Consider the following 16,187-nt stretch of genomic DNA (forward strand, 5'->3'; position numbering starts at 1 on the left):
GGGAAAAATGTGTTTTTTTTTTTCCTCAGTGTGAACAATTATGTGTTAGTGTGGACAGTACAATACTGAAAGGCTTTAATTAATAAAAAACAAAAACTGATTTTTCAGCCTTTCCTGTTGTAGTGTGGTGTAGATGTATTCTTTTACCTATATGTTTAGGTAGAAAAGATTACCTACAAATAGAGGACTAGTTTCTCTTAGTACATTAAGAAAGAAAAGATTTCCAGTCTCAAATCTCCAAAAATAGACCATAAATTGGTCAGAATAAGTTATTCCCAGAAGTACTAGAGCTATGATACTTACTTTTTCAAAAAGTAAGTACTCTAATCTGTCCATAATGTCATGTAAACTGACTTAGGAATTTCTGAAAGCAGAAAAATATTTTTTGGACTTGAGATCAGAGTTGACCCCAAATTTACAAGTCAAGGAACTTCAGAATTGAGATTTGGGAGCTGTAAACCTCTGCAGATTACTGCAGTGTTTTTACGAGATTACTAAAATATTTTAAGTTTCATGCTTACTGTGCCATAAGGACTAAGATTATAAATGAATAATTTAATAATTCAAAATTATAACTAAAGTGAATATGTAAAATTGTTAATCATTTGTCTTGGAAGTTAGGTTGCACTGTTTCACCTCAGTGGGTACTAGAATGTATAGGGAGGGATATGTGGATAAGTCAGTATAATTCAATAATTCTCCACCCTCACAGTAAAGAATTTCTACCTAATTTTGAATCTAAACCTACCTTCTTTCAGTTTAAAGCCATTTCTTCTCATCCTGTGGCTACATGGCCTTATAAAAAGTCCCTGCCCAGCTTTCCTGTGGACCCCCTTTAGGTACTGGAAGGCTGCTATAAAGTCTCCTTGGAGTTTTTTCTTCTCCAAGCTGGAGAGCCCCAGCTCTATCAGCCTGTCCTTGTAGAAGAGGGGCTTCAGAACTGGATGCAGTACTCTGGGTAGAGAATCACCTCCCTTGTCCTGCTGGTCACACTTCTCTTGATGCAACTCAGGATACAGCTTTCTTTCTGGGCTGCAAGCGCACATTGTTGTCTCATGTTGAACCTTTCATCAACCAACACCCCCAAATCCTTTTCCTCAGTCAGGGCTGCTTTCAAGCCATTCTCTGTCCAACCTGCATTTGTTCTTGGGATTGTCCTGACACAGGTGCAGGATCTTGTACATGGGACCTTCTCATTTTGTTTATATGCATTTATCACTTGGACTTCACACATTTCATTTATGAAAGTGTCATTACATGCTGCTTCCACATTGAGTTGCTCATCTTTCCCGGAAAGTGTTTCAAATTTTCTCAAATATTTTTTGTTATTAATCTAAAAATTGGTTTCCATAGCTGAGTAATATTTGAAATTCATAGTTATGAAATAGAGATTGCCATAACTGCAGAAAATCATCTTAGATTTTTTTTTTTTTTTTAAATTTATGTGTGCGTAGCAATTGGCATTAAGAAGAGATTCATTTATTATCACCAATCTATAATGATATTGGAGCCAATCCATGAAACATTTTCTCCTTCTCACATGTAGTCTCTACCTGGTCTCTACTGTTCTTGCCATAGGACTTCTTGGAGTTAACTGAAGTCTTTTCACGTAAATGAAAAATTTGCTTTAAGTCAAACAGGTTTGGTAGGGAAATATCTCTCTGGGTATATTTAGAGAGGGCATTTTTTTTTCAGGCAAAATTCTGTCTAAAATCCAGTTGATGGGCTGCAAAATCACATTTATTAGATAGTAATCGATCTGTGATATATCCTGAGCACCAGAATGTAAAGCAGCTATCTTGGATCAGTTCCAAGGGCCAAATTCTGATTGTTCAAGTATTAGAGGAGTGATAAAGGAAAACTCTCTTCAAAGGATATACTTGTCCCCTCTGCACTCTTCGAAGGCCTATCTTGTCACTCTTGCAGCATGTATTTGGGTAATGTATTTGTATACAGTGAGTTTAAAGTTAATCAGAAACCCCCAAAAGTTTGAGAAAACTGAAAAAGTAGATTGACAATGAGAGGGGTGGTTGAGTGGAGCTTTCATAAGGGTAAGCAGTTTCAAACTAAAAGCTTGTTCTATGGATTCAGGCAATGAGGGAAGTGTTCTCTTCCTTCTCTCTGGCCTGGATGGTAGGAAGATGTTTGTCTCTTCCCAGACAGGATTTGCACTGGTGGGACAGGTAATAGAATCAGTCTCTGGATATCTCATCGTGATATCCAAGCAGCTCAAAACATGGATGTGCTATATATTTAGCTAGACTTCCCAGTTCCAGTTCAACACAATGAAATTGATTTCCAGTTCAGAATTGTGTTTGAGCCATTATTCTCTGTACGGATTTATTCTAAAAAGAATTATCCCATTTTTCTGATAAAAAACTTCCTTTGTCATATAATATTTATTCTGTAGCTCTGAGATATAGCAGCTGTACCCCAGTGTAAATAAGTGCAGAACATGACCCTCAAATTATAACAAACTCTATCTCCAAAGAATGGCAAGACTCAGCAGAAGAATTAATAGATGTGATCACACTTTCAGAAAGTGTGAACATTTTTAAGAATGAATTTCAAATGCAGGCTTTGGAGGAGACAACAGTGATCTGGGGATTTAATCTTTATCCTTAGAACTTGAAATAAAATTTATAGAAAATGATACGGTCAGATTGAGATCCTCAGCTCTCTCAGCCTGTCCTTGTAGGGGAGGTCCTCTAGCCCTTTGATCACCTTCATGGCCCTCTTCTGGATCTGCTCCAACACCTCCATGTCATTTTGTGTTGGTGGTCCCAGAACTGGACACAGTACTCTAGGTGGGGTCTCATGAGAGCAGAGTAGAGGGGCAGAGTCACCTTCCTTGACCTGCTGTTCATAGTTCTCTTGATGCAACTCAGGATACAGTTTGCTTTTGGGGCTGCAATCCCACATTTCTGGCTCATGTTGAGTCTTTCATCAACTGACACCTCCAAATCCTTCTCCTCAGGGCTCCTCTCAAACCATTCTCTGCCCAGCCTGTATCTGTGCTTAGGATTGCCCTGACCAAGGTGCAGGACCTTGCTTGGCCTTGTTGAACTTCATAAGGTTGGCATAGACTCACCTCTCAAGCCTGTCCAGGTCCCTATGGATAGCTTCTTTAAGTCTAGTGTGTCAACTGCACCGCTCAGCTTGGTGTTCTTACTTTTGTGTTGATTTTTATTTAAACAGCAGTGAATCATTGTTTAATTGATATTTATGGACAGCTGATTGTTACAAATTATAAACTAAAATTACAGTCCTCTGCCTGTACTTTTTGCTATATGTGAACATGCTTTCCTGTTTATTTGCTTGTTTGTTTCTACATAGTATTTGAGGACTGTACTGAAAGTAATGCCTCCTATTTTATTGTGTTGGCCTACAATGCCAGAAGCTAATGTTGATGGCATGACGGTAGAGATGGAAACTTCTTAACAGTATTCCATTACATTTTGTTGCCATGTGACTGATGGCAGCAGAGGGGAAATCTGACAAAGCGGCAGCTGATGTGGAAGTGCAGATGGAGCAAAGGTGTGTCACTGAATTCCTCCATGTGAAAAAAAAATTGCACCCATTGACATTCATAAACGCTTTCTAACCACTTATGGAGACCAAACAGTGGATGTGAGCAAAGCGAGGTTGTGGATGATGCATTTCAGTAGTGGGGAGAGCAACAGTGGGTCATTTCTGCTGGTGCAGATTTTTGCATGTGTGGCATGCAGGCTCTTGTTCATTGCTGGTGAAAATGCATGGCTAATGGTGGTGACTGTGTTGCAAAATAGTATTTTGTAGCTGAGAATTTGCACTATCACAGAGTTATTGTGTCTTTTTGTATCTGTTGCAGTTTCCATGGAAATAAATAGGAGATATTACTTTTTGAGCAGCCTATGAATAGTTCTGGCTGCTTCCAAATACGTTTGTACATAGTTGTGAAGAATATGAAGGTCTCTTTAATTCTTAATATTTATCCACATTACAGAAAATCCCACTAATGCACTTACCATGATTCCTTCTTCATCTGTGATTTTTATCAGATGTCAGATTTTGACCTCACTGTTGGAACTAATCTTTTTTTATTATTATTTGGCAGAAGGGGAAGATGTTTTATACTGGTAATGGAATGTATTAGAGCTTTAATATTTATGTAATACGCAAGAGCCTTTCCAAACTTCTATAAGAGCAGTAATAACTCTTTGAGACTTTCTCCTAGACAAACTCATCTTCTTGTTAATTAACATTTTAGAGTGAAAAATGTCCAGCATAAATTTCACAAAGTAATCTCATATTAGACTTCATACAATAGAAAGAACTGCTTTTCCCCAAGGGCTACAAAGTATTTTGGTGCACACAAATATGCAGCCCATAACCCTCGCAAAATTCAATTACTCAGAGAGACGTAAACTGCATTTTATGAAAGCAGCAAGATATGACTCTTAGTGATTTCTGTGGGAGACTTCTACACAATTAAGAAGTGTTTTCAGTCCCACACTGAAGGCTGAGTGGATTTAACCAGCTGAAAAGCACTGTCATCTTCTAGAATCATATTACCTGGAATATCTCTTTCCTATTAATTTAAAATTGTTTTCAAAAGCAATGGATTTGAATCACTGAAACAGCAATAAGTTCGGTCACATCAATAATGTAATTCTGGTGATTTTTACATGGAATATTGATGCATATATTGCATTACTCACAACTCACTTGAGAAATCCCCATTATAGTTAGCAATTCCATAGCTGTTTATTGGCTGTATTATCTGTCATCTGAATTTTTGTAGAAAATCTCTCTCCAGACAAGAAGATATGAACTATACTAAGAGTATCCTCTCTCTTTGTATTTATTTTTTTTACAAAGCAACATAGCTATCTTCAATAATTGTGGATAAGCTGATAGAATATAGTGATTTAACAAAGCTTAATTGTAAATAACACTGTGATTTAACTTTCAGTTGGCAAAGTACACTTGATTTTTACAGCATTGAGGGTAGGATTGAACACACTCATCGAGGAGGCCTTCCGTTTGAATCACAAGGTTCAGAGTGGACCCGTTTGCTTTCTAAACTCCTTAACCATGAAAGTAAAGAGCCTACATGTGGATGGATGCACTCTTGTTCCTAGACTTGGTCAGTGGTTTATGTCCAAGGGATTATATGTTCACAATCGACATAAGATATCATCTTAGGGAATCTAAGAAACCTTAAACTGTTAGTCACTTCCTGAAGGTCTGTATCAGCAAAGTGTCTCTTGACATTAAGGTGTAAGGAATCTCTGCAGCAGGAGTAACCTTAAGATGCACCTCTACTTGAGGGGAGATCCTGACATGCATCCTGCTGCCATGCAGAATAACTCAAGGGACTCTTGGACTGTCTTGGACTGCTCACTATTTATGTGGTAAGATGATTGACTCACAGTCATATTTTTCTTGACACCAGCCCTAAGCTTTTGAATCAGGTATATGGCAACAGTTCTTTCATTCCCTTACTTGGAGACAGATTTGACTGTTACCTGTCTTAGCAAAGTCTTGAGTAACTGTGCTCATTATCTGCCTGAGTGAGGTTTTGAGTGCAGTTAGTACGGTGTAGTTTATCTGCCTGAGCAAGATCTTGTGTGTAATGGTCAGATCAAAGAAGGAAGCTGGGAGTTGGCTTAGGGGTGTGTGCAGAGCACATGATCACAAATAGATATGTTATGATTTATTAAGTACTTTTCTAAAGGTGTCTTGTATCTAGAAAAATAAGATTTTCATTTAGATGAGCAGTGCTGAGCTTTTCAACTCTGGTGAAGAATTTATGTATGTGAGAAGTCTTATAAAGAAAAGAAGAATTTCCAGTTGACCAATCAATCCAGCCTTTTCTGGAATCACATCTTGGACTGCATTAGAAACCTTCCCCTCTACTCAACCCTCATGAAATCACAGCTGAAATTCTGGTTTCTGGCTCTGAAAAGATCATGTTGGATCCAGTACTGGGCCACAAAGATGATTCAGGGATTGGGATATCTTTCTGGACAGGCTGAGTAGTAAGGTGGAACTGATAAACCTGGGGAAGAGAAAGCTCATTTGGGATCTTGCTTATTTGCATAAATACATGATGGGAAGGAATGACTCCTCCTCAGTAGTCAGTAGTATTCCACGACAGGACAAGAGGTAATGCTTACAATTTAAAAAACCACAAGAATCCATATGAGCAATATTGAACAACAACAACAGAAAGCACTGTTCTGTTGTGTTTTTTTTCCCCTGCATGTGTTTGTTGTTGTTCTTAATTTTTTTTTTTTTAACAGTGATGGTGTCAAACTTCACAAAGTTTGTGGCTTCTCCACACATGGAGATGTTTAGTACTTGAATGAACATGATACTGGGCAACCTGTCCTTGCTAATGCAGATTGAACAGGGGAGTTAGGTTTGAAGATCTGTAGAGATTCCTTCTGTCCCTAGTAGTTCTGAGATTTGGTGATTTAAAAGTGGAGACATTAACTAATTTGTTTTGATGCTAAACCCTTTCTTCAAGAATTACTGTCTACATCAGTACAGGTTAGAGGCAACCTTCTAGAAAGGAGCTCTGCAGAGAAGGACCTGGATATGATAATGGACAGGTTGGCCATGAGTCAGAAGTGTGCCTTTGTGGCCAAGAAAGCCAATGGGATCCTGGGGTGCATTAAAAAGAGCCTGGCTAGTAAGTCAAAGCAAACAATCCCTCCTTCCTCCTCTGCCCTGGTGATGCTGCATCTGGAGTACTGTATCCTGTTCTGGGTTCCTCAGCTCAAGAAAGACAGGGAACTTCTGGAGAGAGTGCAGTAAAGGGCCACAAGGATGATGAGGGGCCTGGCACATCTCCCTTATGAGAAAAGGCTAAAAGAGCTGCAACAGTTCAGCCTGGAGAAGAGAAGGCTGAGAGAGGATCTTATCAGTGCTTATAAATGGGTGGGGCAAGACTTCAGTAGCACCCACAGACAGGACAAGTGGGCAACAGGAGAAAACTACAACATGAGAATTTCTATCTGAACATGAGGAAGACCTTCTTCAATGCAAGAGTGACAGAGCACTGGAACAGGCTGTCCAGAGAGGTTGTGGAGTCTTCCCTGGAGGTATGCAAAACACACCTAGATGCTTTCTGGTGCAACCGATTTGAAGGAACCTTTGTTAGGAAGGGGTTGGGCTAGATGATCTTTTTTCCAAACTCCATGATTCTGTGATATTTTCTACATCCTTATCCTGTTTTGTTGTATCATAACGGAAATCATAGGAATATTTGGTATTTTACTTCCTACTCCTTTAAAGTTGTGTGTCAAATTAGGCCCAAAGTAACATGCTCAAATCATAAGCACAATTCTTGATGTAAGTTGTTGTTCCTGCATTGCTGCAATTGTCAGTAGTTGTCACTGGTATGTTTTCACCTTTGTAGCAAAGACAAACTTCTGTGCCTAAGAGCTCATCTTTTGTTTTACAACCATTTTTGTTGATAGGATTTCTCTCCCTAGACTTTGCTTTGCTCATTTCCCAGGATTGCCACAATTATGACAACACAACTGCTCAATAATAATTAGTATTAAGACTATGCACTGGTTTTTAATAGCTTGGAAGAGGGATGAATTCCAGCACATTGGTGGTTCTTAATCAAATCTCTCTCTTCTGTTGCAACACACATTATCAAGAAAGGCAACACAACAGAAGAATGAAAATCCTCTCTCGATTGAGGTTTCCTCATTTAGCTGCTGAATCCACTGGTATTTTACTGGAACTCCTAATGTTTTCTTCCCTTAAAGATGACCCTTTGTGGTCCTGAATAGGTGCTCTCCAACTGGAGATGTAATAACTGATAAAATAGAATTTAAAACTAAGTCAGTTAGCATTATATTTTTAATCTGTGTAAAATCTATACAAAGCCTGTTTTATGATCTGAGATGTTCTACTCATTTTATGCTCTATAGAACATAAACCAAAAAGTTAGCTGAAAAATTCATACCATTGAATAGAAAGGAATTTCCTGTTTTTATATTTTGTATGTAAAGCATTTGCTATTTAAAAAAAGCATTTGACATTTAGCAAGCATAAAAGCTATAAGTAGGTTAAAGAACATGGCCAAATATTCTGAGTAATTTAACTTTTCATTTTAACAGCTTTGTAGGATCTGTCTTGCATTCCTGAGATTTTCCTTAGCAGCACATCATCTATTATTATCTACTTCTAAAGGATAATATCAATACAAGTGTAATTTCATTCTGTAATTTCTTCTAGCATTGCAAAAGTTGGAAATAGAATTTTCTCAACATGGAAACAAAGTCAGCTTTAAGAACTGAGAGCATGCTTCTTGATTGAAAGAAGTGTCAGAAAACATCAGTTCTTTTTGATGAATTAAAAATACAGTCTTTGAAGGAGGTAGTTGTTATGGCTCCTTAGGATGTGGGAACAACTTACAACCTGCCAGGCATTAATGATTATGAATATTTCTAAGCTTCACTGTAATTGCTATTACTACTTCTAAAACTTCTCAAAGAATAACCTAGACAGAGCTGTGGCTGTCTCATTCATCACACAGATATTGCATTCACTGCTTTTGAAAGAGGTTTCAGCTTATATTTGGCTTCATGCCACCTCTGTATGCCCTCTGTATTTTGAGCTGTCTTGCATTGGATGAGCAGGTATGTATACAAGAAGGAGGTTTACTCTGCGGTGACTACCTACTGATGCTCAAAAATTCTTTCCCATTATCAGCTTTCCTACTGCAGTAAATTAAAAGTAGATCTGAAATATTGGCTTGTATTTTCTTCCCGCTTCCCACAGAGAAAGTTCTAGTATTTCACATTTATATTCCTTTTCTATTCAGGGCAAAATACTAACATGCACAGTGAAAAGAAATTTTAAGTGATTCCCAATAAGATTCCCAATCTTGTATTTCTGAAGAATTAAAACAAACAACAGAAAAACAACCCAAAACCATTTAACATTTTGAAAACAAAATAGATCAAACCTTGAGGCATAAGAGTAGAATGAGCTAATACAATGTAAGGAGCTCTGTGGCTTTGATGCTTAAGAGGACAGGAGGTGCAAACAGTTTTTTTTGCATGTAGAGATTGTAGAGGACTCTGCCACTTCACAGTGGCTTTTTCCTCATGAAACTGAAAGATCTTGACAGTGTTTGGGTCATCAAGACCCAAAAGATTTTCCTTGTTACTTTCACCACATTTGTTTGTGGTCATTGACTCTCTCAAAAGCTATTCAGAGATTATCATGAACATGGAGAGGAAAGCAGGGCTCTAACATAATCACATCGGCATAATTTCCATAGCAATCAAACTCAAATAAATGCTCTTTGGCAAGCCAAGTCAGAATGGAAAATCAATAATATCCTAGAGGAAAGCAGGATTCTTTTTCAGAGCTGTGGTACATCTTTCTTTGGATTATTTTGAGCAGAGATGATTAAAAACTGATGCATCTTCCCCTTTTGAGAAGAGTGACAGATTTTTATTTAAAAATTCTCACTGATTCCATTTAGAGAACATAGAAGTGAAAGGACAGAACAAAGTATAAGGACATAAAACACTTGTAACCTTAGAGAACAGAAGATACAGGAAGGACTCAGCAGCTACATTTTTTGGTTTGTTTACTGACTTGGGGTACAAGTCATTAGGAATACAATGCAGGTAAAAGACTGACATTGTTTGAGGCAAAGTATGTCATTTGCTATTCTCCTCTACCGGTTTACAAGCCAGGTGGTCATTGGAATCTTTGAGTTGAAACTGAATTTAACTACTATAAGAAATGCTGGTTGGAGATTTTCACCTGGTTGTATCAACAATTTTTTTTTTTTTTTAAATTCAAGCACAAATTTGCATGCTGCTTGTAACTAAATTAAATTTATGATTACATTGCTCAGAATCCCTGCTGGTACAATTCTAATTGATTGTGCAAACTTTGTTGTAAATACTAATTTTAAATTTCTGCTGGATTGTTGTTTTCTATTTTTTATTTTTTTATTTTTGTGTGTGTTTTTAATTCTGCTCAGTTTAAAACCAGATATATTCTGCCCAAACTAGTAGGATGCATCTTTTGGCATACTTGTTCAAACAAGACTTGTATGATATACAGAAAAAATCTGACAGTATTAGGTGCTTATTTTGAAAGGGCTTTCATTTCAGTAAATGAAAAATAATCACAAAACACCCTGTATTTCCAAACAAGAGAGCAAAAGGGCTCTATCTTTTCATTTGTATTAGTTCCAACACATTTGTCTGGCTAAGAACAGACCAGCACAGTAAAGAGGTAGCCCATAAACACCATAGAGCACTCCTGGGTCAGCCTGTTACTGTGAAACGTATCTTGGGAAGGTTCAGTTGACAGTTCTAATGTGCTAGTACTGTATAGCCTTAAAATGCATAGCTCTTTCTCTGGTGACTCTGTGTGCCTGTCAGTTGTCACCAACTGCACACAAAAAATGTGATAAAAAAGTGTTAGGTCTTTTAGTGAAGTTGTATTAGCTTGCATTCCTGGGAGTTTAACTTGTTGAGCATTATTCTCACCTTTTACCATTTTCATGTGAAAGAAAAAATAAAGACATCTCTGAAAAGAAAACACTAACAGAGTCTTATTTTGTACTTCTGTATGGCTTTCAACTTCTAACACTTAATGCTCTTTAGTTCCCATCATGTGGGATTAGGCAGGAAAATTAGTGATACACTTAGGGAATATTTCTGTAAGTCAAATTTCCATATCTAGAACAAGGCTACACTAGGAACAGAAGAGTAGGGCATGGACACCGCCTGTAGATTACAAGGACAGAAATAGGCTGCAAATTACTATTTCTGACTCTTTTAATTAGTGGAATTCTGTTTTGTCAGTTGTGAATAAAGGTTTTGAAATATCAAGATTGGCTGGTGGTATGTTCAGGTTCATTGGAATTGAAATCTTTTTACTTGTTTGAACTGAGAAAAATCTTAGAATATGAGCAAGGTTGATGGATTACATCTAATCTTCCATGTTGTATATAAAACAAGGTGAAAATTAACATCTCTGTGCTATGTCCTGCCCTGTCAACCCTTATTATAGGAATGACTGTGGGAAATGATATCTGTCTTTACTCTTCTAACAATGCCACAGTTCAAGTATTTATTTTTTTCAGACAAAGGAAATGCATTATTTTGGTGGAAGGTAGGAAGGAAGGGTATTGCAAATTTGAATCAAATTCTCATAGGTGTACTTTTTCCAAATATCTGTCTAATTAATTGAATATTAATTACATTACTAAGACTACCTGCATTTAAGTGATTAAATGACGACCCAGATCCCTCAAGTTGAATATGGAATTCTTTCCTCAAGATTACATATTAAACCTTTGAGAAGTGCTTACTGTTGCTCATTTCCTTTTTGATTCCAGTGAACTTTCACAGTTTGTTTGGCAGTAAACTCTCTCCAGTTATGCTGTGTTTTCTTCTTCTCTATTCACAAAAGATGTGGAATAAACCAGTATGAAATTTCATTCAGCAATTTATAGTAAGAAAAGACTCAATCATGTTTTTTTCTAGTCAAGCATAAGATCATGTTATATTTTCATCCAGACCTATAAATCTGAATAATATAAAGCTCTACAGGCTGCTGCTTCTGTACAATCTGTAGTGCTTTTGCTAACGCCTGTTCCATTTGCTAGGTAGCATATAGGAAAAGTTAAATAAAATGAGCATTTTTAAGAAAGGCAGTGGGTCATTTTCTCCTTTCATTTTTAACAGCTTCTGTTCCACTATAATGTACTGGAAAAGTAGCTTTTATATGCTAGCTGTAAAGTTTGAGCCTGGTGGACATTAAAGTATAAAGGATACAAGTATGTTTTAAGGCTGCTTTAAGCAGCCTTATAACAGAGAGATGCTTTCTTTATATAAGTAATTCAGTGTTATGGCATACCTGCTGTATTACTTATGGGTGATTAATTGAAGCATGCTGTGGACTTGAAATCTATAGGTCCGGCTGTATACTACTAACCTTCTAAACATAAAAGTACTGTACCTCTATTCTACTGCTAGATGAAGAACATATGGAGGAGTTACTGAAATCTCCGTAGGGCTTCTGCTCAGCAAGGAAATATCATAAATGTGGACCCACAGACTCAGATTTGCAAAGACTGACCATGATATATCACACACTAATATCAGCTATTTAAAGAAGGGAGGAAATAGGTGTCTGAAAGTTTAGCTGTTTAAGATTATTATTCATTATTTGATGGGCTAGTGGAAGTGAATTACAAATTGGCTACTGTTTAGCTAGTTTTGATACCACAAGCATTCAGAATCTGGTGTTCTTTTTCCAGGGTTTTGCTTTCCTTCCCATGCTTCCCCTTTTTTTAAATGCTAGAGTTTTAAAGCAATGCAGGACTGTGCATAGTAGAACTGTTATCAGGATAACAAAATAGATGTGTATGTCAAAATTTGACTTCATTTTAAAAAAGTGGTACATGAGATGCCAGCTTACAGTAAAGTCTGGAAATGCGTGAAACAAAAGAAATATTGCAGTTAAAGAGTTGGTAGCTTTTTGAAATATTCCTAGCTTTTTGAAGTGTTGTGGTTTAACATTCTAATATTTTGCAAATATTAGATTTTAGAAGCATGCCTGTAGATGTCTGAAACAGAATTGCTTGTAGATATTTTTCAAAAAAAAAATCAAGAAATCAAGAAATTAGAAAATTGTTTTACTTTAGGTTACTGTTTAAAGGAAAAAAACAACAAAACAAAAGCAAGAAAATACTATCTGAAAGTCATATTGCAGTTTGGGATAATATGTTATCTTTATTAAGAGTACTAAGTACCTAAGCCTTTTTCTTCATATTCCATAAGTTAAAGACAAAGTATCCAAAACATTATTCCTATTACTATTAACAGTCACAGTTACTTCTCTAGAACCTCACTATTATTGCCTCTAATTTTTCGTTTTTGACCTTCCATATTGACCAATATCAGCAGAACTTTACAGGTATATGGACATGATTTGTTGTTTATATTGCTGCAAGTGAAAAATATGTTTCAAATTATGAAGCTAGTAAGAGAGAAGTAACAATCTAGAGACTTCCCAAATAATTTGTTGCTGACGTTCATGTGGTAAGAAGCCTTCCACATGCAGATATCTCTTCTTACAAAATCATATAACCAATGAATGTACAGATGTCATAATTAAGAAATATATCAGAGAGTTTGGCTATGTAGTTATACTAAAAAAGAATAGATAGAATGCTTACCTGTATCACCTGGGCTTGCTATGAAACCCCAGAAGAGATCCTTCCCCACTGGTAGTCAGCTCTTAAATGGGTCTAGGAGAGGTGGAGCCAGGCTCCACCCCTTCCAGCAGCACAGGTGAATTGCCTTCAACTGTGCTCCCATGGGTGATTCATTGCTTGCCTCAGGTGATCAATCAGAGGTTCAGGCCATGACTCAGGAGTTCCTATACAAAAGTAAACATCACAAAACATTTCACATTTCCATTATTACAGAATGAAAATTTGTCATTTCAAAATACAAAAGGGATTGTTAAAATTCCCAATATACTTGATCAAATTAATGTTCTCAGGTGAAGAGGTAATTTTTTAGTGTGGCTGACGGCAAAACCATTTTTGCGGGTTTTAATCAGGGAAAGAATTAAGGATTAAGAAGGTAGCATACTAGATTCTCTTATTTTATGGCAAACTTCTGCAATAATCTCTTTGCTGGAAGCTTGAGCTAACAAGTCATTGATGTACAATTTGATTTCCCATCTGTTTATACTACAGAGCCAAGGAATTTGTTCCGGAATGAAAGAAAGTGAACATGCTGTGGTGTACAGTAGGGCAAGGATTTTTATTTTTATTTTCATTTTTTCATAATGACAGCACTATTTTTGCATCCTATACAAAACCTGTGCTTCAAGTTTTCTAAAGAAGCTGTTTATAGAAAATGCATGTACATGTTCTTGTCTCTATAGAAGGAGAGATAGATTTCTTATTCAGAATGTCTTTCTGCTACTACAGAATCTTAGCTCAACAGCACATGAGCATCTTCAAACCTCCTCTGATCCATGCTCTTCTCATCTTAGCTTTGTTTCTTCTACTATTCACAGATCTTATATTGCAGGCTGCAACAACTGTACACATCTTCTGACAAGCTCTGCCCAGGTAGAATGCTTTTGTACTAGCTCTTGTTTTCAACTATCTCAATTGTTCCTAGTGAAAATCAGTAGACATACCCGACATCAGTTTGATAAGGGGCTGAAGACTGCCATAAGAACATCCAGCATAATGGAATAATTAACTGGAAGAAGTTACAATAATCTATTTTTAACTTTTTTTATCTTTTACACATGGTGTTAGTATAGTGTGGTCTGAGAGACAGGGAAAAAGACGAGTTCATTGTTCCTCTGAATAGGATCTTAAAAAAAGCTACCCACTACTCTTTCTAAAAAAAAAAAATTGTTTAAATATAAATTTTTAATTTTTAATTTATTTATTTATGTAGCATATGGTATATTATAAACTCATTACAGTGGATTAATGTGAAATACAAATATATTGCTATTGTTTATTTGACTTGGGAATTTCAGGCAGAGTGATGAAAGTTATTGTTTTGCTTTAATGTTGAATACTGATGTATGAAATAAGTATATGCTTTACTGTGTATGATCTAAGATCTGACCCTGTGTTTGATGTGTTTTGAGGATAACTAGTTTTAAAAGAGGCATCTGCTCATTTTCAGTAGATATCTCTTCCCAAGGAGCGAGCTACTTCAAGTTGAACTAGGCAAATAAAGGCTGCCTGGATACATAAGAATGCATTACAGACTGGTAATGTATTGACTTAAAAAACCATATAGATTCTGATCTTGAACTCTGTGAAGTTCCTTTGATAGCTATCTGAAGGCCTTTGGCCTGTTTAAAGTTGCTTAGTACTCTGAATAATACAATACTAAATTATTTTATTCTTGCAGTAGCTTTCTGAGTCTTCCACTCTTTTGCCTTATTTCTGCATAAATTTGTTCTCCCCATAAATCCTGCAATAATGACCTCCCCCTAAAAGTTTCTGCACTTTCTTCTATATTCTGCAAAATAGAATGTCAAAGGAATTCAGCCATGTTTGTGGCAAATTTGGTAGACAGAAGACATAATTTTCTCATGTTTTGAAGTACCATACACACATATTTACTAGAAATAGAGTAACTCTGACAAGACTGTAGGGAGTTATCAAGTTCTATTGAGTTATTATATTGAATTATCTAAAGTCTCGCATTCAGATAAACTGCCTTTTAATAAAGTGTGTAAGGGAGGGAAGAGGTGATAGTTCTGATTGACTCACAGAGACTTTCAGTAGCGATACAGTGGAGATACAGGTAATAAATGGAAATTAATAACACTGAAAATGAATTCTGTGCTGAACATTTCTGCACGGTGTGGCATATAGTTAGGAAGTTTGGTGAGAAGCAAAACAAATTTACTTTGGCATTCTGTCTCCATTGTTTATATCCTCCGAAAGCATAACATAGCCTCCTGCTCTTCTGCTGCATACAAGATAATACAGGTCTTTAAGCTGCTGTGTATAAGGTGACTATCTCGCTCTGATTTATAGGATGGAGAGGAGATTCTTTTAATATCTGTATACCCGGCGTGAGATTAAGAAACAACGGTTCAAATGTTGGTCCGACACATCTTAATTAGGGAGATGGGGAAGGGGAGGACGGACGCTATTATGAATTAGGGTAATGGGGAAGGGGAAGGAGGGCAATAGAAAAGATAGGAAAGAAGCAGCAAGGAGTCTTTATAGGAAGCAAGAGGGAGATAGTCACCACCATGGATCCAGCGTGGTTCGTAGTTCAGCCTTTGATCTTCAGTACTGGTGGGTCATCGGGCGTTGTTGTTCTGTTGACAACGGCGATAACCACAGTGATGATGGCTCCTTTTCAATGCTTTCAAAGTGGTCGAGTCAGCTGTCTTTGGAGTGACAGCTCAAATCCAAGGTGGTTGAGTCAGCTCTCCTTGGAGTGGCAGCTTCTGCCCCTGGGATCTTGGTGGAAACTCCTTTGTTCCTATCTTCCTGGCCTTGCCAGCAGATAAGAGGGAGCAGGGAGGCGCCAACTTGTATCTTGCCTTCACAGGATACAGTGGCATCATCCCCCAGTTTCCCATAGCAAGCTGGAGTTATTTAGTTACAGGCTGGATCTTCCTCCAGCAAGCACTCCTGA

This window comes from Phasianus colchicus, chromosome 3 (genome assembly GCF_987193195.1).
Source record: "Phasianus colchicus chromosome 3, bPhaCol1.hap1.1, whole genome shotgun sequence".
Lineage (NCBI taxonomy): Eukaryota > Metazoa > Chordata > Aves > Galliformes > Phasianidae > Phasianus > Phasianus colchicus.